The sequence below is a fragment of the Adiantum capillus-veneris genome, chromosome 8, assembly GCF_014529385.1.
Source record: "Adiantum capillus-veneris isolate H3 chromosome 8, ASM1452938v2, whole genome shotgun sequence".
Lineage (NCBI taxonomy): Eukaryota > Viridiplantae > Streptophyta > Polypodiopsida > Polypodiales > Pteridaceae > Adiantum > Adiantum capillus-veneris.
The window spans coordinates 45,189,782-45,193,861 of record NC_140938.1 but is presented as its reverse complement, the minus strand read 5'-3'; the positions used below and the strand labels follow the sequence as shown (position 1 = coordinate 45,193,861).

General features: G+C 44.0%; 1 non-coding gene across 1 annotated transcript; it reads left to right on the top strand.

Moving 5' to 3' along the window:
• Positions 1-1,008: 1,008 nt before the first annotated feature.
• On the top strand, positions 1,009-1,167 carry LOC147452061 (U1 spliceosomal RNA). The gene has a single exon (XR_015189034.1). It is a non-coding gene; the product is annotated as a U1 spliceosomal RNA (small nuclear RNA).
• The last annotated feature ends 2,913 nt before the right edge of the window (positions 1,168-4,080 follow it).

Sequence of the window (4,080 nt, the reverse complement as noted above, 5' to 3'; positions counted from 1 at the left end):
CAAGGTATGCTTGTTTTTCCATGACCTTTGCTGAGCTGATATGATATGATATGGTACATCCTAGGAACTTGAGCTACAGTGGCTCCCCATTCACTATTGCATTGTTGACTTTAAGGAGGTTCCTCGACTGTTAAAAAAGAATGTCACTGACGACCTAAAGCTTGAGCCTTAGGTACCGATTGGTGGGAGGGTTTAGGCAAAAGCGTAGGATCATGGTTAGGCACCTAATGATATGCATAAGGCCATAAGCGTGAGAAGGAATTGGTGGATATACTATGGCAATCAACGAGGCTGGCATAATCATGCCATACACGACAACGAACGTGAGAAAGGAAGCAGAAGAGAATATTCCACTAATAACTACCAGAGGTGACCCTCATGACTAACTGACACCACTTCTGTCAGGTGGGATCTACGGTCCCTATTAATTGGGGGCAGCGGGATCGATTTTGCACCATCCGATGGCGGTTTAATCTCCAAATGATCACCATGTGATCACAATTAATGTGAACACTAAGTAAATTTGATGTGAACATCAAGTGACCGCCAAGTGATCCCCATGTGAATCCCAATCGACATGTGATCATCTTGTGACCCCACCCATTACCAAGTGATTACATTGTGACCCCGACTATCCCAAAGTGATTGCAATGTGACCCCGTCCATCCCAAAGTGATCTCCGCCCCATCACTTTTGCTATATGAATCTATGTACACACCTCCATTTCAAGTGGCGCGCGATAGCTTAATGGGAGATTTGTGGCCTCCGGTTGTGTAGGTGGTGGGTTCGAGTCGCAGGGGCTCAACCGGCCGGAATTCTTTTATTCTTGAGAATAAATGGACGGTCCACATCGTTCGAAGATGCTGGACCGTAGATCCCACCTGACAAAGTGGTGTCAAATAGTCCCGTGGACAGGCGACCGCGTCCTAGGCACGCTACCAGCATATCCCATAAGGACTGCCTCTTTCGGGCGCAGGTATAAAAAGCGGCGCGGGAGGATGGGAAGGCATACTTACTTGGGCGGGGTCAATCGGTGAGAAAGAAGGCCGATGGCCTAGGGTCGGCCCCTCCATTGCACTGCGGACGGGCCGCACCCTAGCATCTCCCCTCTGCGGGAGAGTGCACTAAAAGCTTTGAAGTTTTAAGTCTGCGCTCTGCAGGCAGATTGTGAAACCTCCTGACAACATTTAAGGAGCTGCAATCCTGGAATTAGGATATGTGATTATGCATGATACTTACATCTTTGCTTGCTGTTCTTCTGCCCTTGCTTCTACGGGAAGGATCCCTCTCATCCTATTCTAGGCCGCTCAACACTCCTGTCAAGAGCAAGGACATGTTGGAAGAAACAGGCATGATGGGAGACATTCAAATCGATTGCATTTTGTTTAGCGCAGGGGCTAGAACGCGGGCTTTGGTAGCCAGAATCCCTATGACGGTCTCACAATTCTACAATGGGCGTTGAGAACGAGCGACACGGCGGCAGAAGCCGTCGGAGTCCTAGCAGACCAGTTGCTTTTGGGCCACGATGCCTATAAAAGCGTGCCCATGGGGTAGACTTGCCATACGGTTTGACACTTTTTATGTTTGGGCTTCAAGGACTCCCATCGAGCTCTTGCTTGCATACAACAGTTTGACACCGCTTTCTTTGGGGGCAACTTCTTTCCCGCCTGCAAGGTACAAAAGGCAACGTCTCTTCTTCAGGGCAATGCTCATACATGGTGGTTGACCATAGTAAAGCTCTAAAAACGTGAGTAAAGTTCAAGAGAGCATTTACTTTGGCATGGTTGACTGAGCACTATGATCGCGACATGATTACGGCTTGGAAACATCTAAGGATGCGGAAAGACGATACCCTGGCTACGAATTGTCAACGATTTTGGGACACTTTTTTTCGTATTGCTTCTCCCTTTTTTGGAGGGATTCTGTAGCAGATTGTCTAAAGAGGTTTGGAGATGCAATAGTGTGTAATTTTCTTTGAGCTATTGGGTATAGCCCATGGGAAACAGTCTTGTGATAGATAAATATATATAGACACCACTCCTTTTGTGATCCATGCATGCAAGTTGGAGTAGCTAATTTTACTCGTTATATATTGTAAACGGTTCATCAAGAAAAATATAGTGTGTTATTTTCTTTGCGATCGGTCTCTCTCTCTCTCTCTCTCTCTCTCTCTCTCTCTCTCTCTCTCTCTCTCTCTCTCTCTCTCTCTCTCTCTCTCTCTTTATTTCTTCTACTCACCCTCCTCTCATGGCTAAGCTTCACTTCCACCCACCATAGCCATGCCCCCTAATAGAGGTATCAGAGTGCTAGGTCGGTGGGTCCCTTGGCCATCTTATTGGAAGCAAGAATTGGTGCAACAAAAGCATTCTAAAACACGGCTTGACAGAGATTGAAACAAAGGTCGAGGATGGCAAACTAATATGAGCATGGCATTCTAAAATGTTGCAAGTTTTGAAAGTGTTGGTGGTCTTGCAAGAAGCACTGCAGTTGGTGGACTTGAAAGTATTTTTTGCATTCCAAAAAGCTGTTGCTCAAGCTCCAATAGAGGCAACAAATCACATGAAGGCTCAACCAATGAATACAATTTTCCGGCAACAAAAAAAGGATTAAGTCAAAGACCAAGATGAACATTAAGTCAAAGACCAAGATGAAGGTTAAAGCAAAGACTTGAAAGCATTCAATTCTCCAGTGATAGAGTTAATGAAAAAACCAGCATGTGATGGACACGAGGCATTGTCTAAGCATGCGACATGAGAGGTCACATTTTCCCAGCTATTTGGGCGCTTTGGGTATTTTGGTGCAGATATTGCTGTGTGTGTCCATGTACATGATGCTTCAAGTTTTGCTATTGGTTTTATATTAGCTCAGCCAAGAGAGAGGACTATGGATTTCCCTATATCATATACCAGCAGACAGCTAATCCGAGTAGAAAAAAATTACACAACTACTGAAAGGGAAGTTCTTGGAATGGTGTATGCAATCAAAAAATTCAGATATTACTTGTTAGCTAACAAGTTTTTCTTTTTTGTGACTCATCAAGCCTTACTCTATTTGGTGAACAAGCCGTGAAACACAAGAGGAATAATAAGATGGTTCATCATACTACTTGAATTTGACTTCACAGTGGTAGTCAAAAAGGGCACCACGTACCAAAGAGTGGATCACTTGTCAAGGATCACCTCAGGGGAAGCAACGACGATTTATCAAATGCTTATCCGTTCTTTGTGGAAATGATTCCTAGATGGTCAGAAGATTTAGTGTCCCTAATGACTATAGTGCAAGTAGATTCCCAAATACCACTTCCTATTTCACCACGATTGATAGAGCAATCTGCCTTATATCAATTGCTGGTTGAAAGACTATATTGTAAAAACAAGGATGAAATTCTGCTTTTGTGCATTAACCTAGATGAACAAAAAACCTACCGGAGTCAAGCTCATGCTACAGTGGTGGGACTCCATTTTGCAAAAGACCAAACCCTACGATGATTGACTTGGCTAGGGGTTTATTGGCATACCATGAAGAAAAACTTTCATGATTACGTGAATAGTTGCCCTCAATGTGAGGAAAAGGCAGCCATACCCCATGCCACCCTATTTTAAACTTCAATGACACCACATTGGAGTAGATATTTAGAGGATTATCTGACTAACAGAACAATCCCTGAAGATATGAGTAAACAGCGGAGGAAGAGCAATAAAGACTGGACCATCCTCCCTTGTAATGATTGGGGATGAACTCTATCAACAAGGAAAGAACCAATAGCTTAGACTGTGTGCCAATGAAGAGGAGTACCTTCCTATCTTGGAACAAGTGCATGCAGGTCTTGCAGGAGGCCATTTCTCTCATGAGTTAATGTTATGCTCGTGATGCATGAAGCTTTCCATCTTCATTGCATCACCTAAGTCACAAGGAACACAAAGATTGTATTGTACCAAGTCTCCCTTGTAATGAGAGAAACTATAATACAAATGCCTATTGGAGGGGGGACCCAACTCCACATAAATCCGGTCCTCAACTGTTGTCAAGCTCTCTAAACTCTCTCTGTTGCAAAAGTATTGTTCATGCCAAGTTAATTAA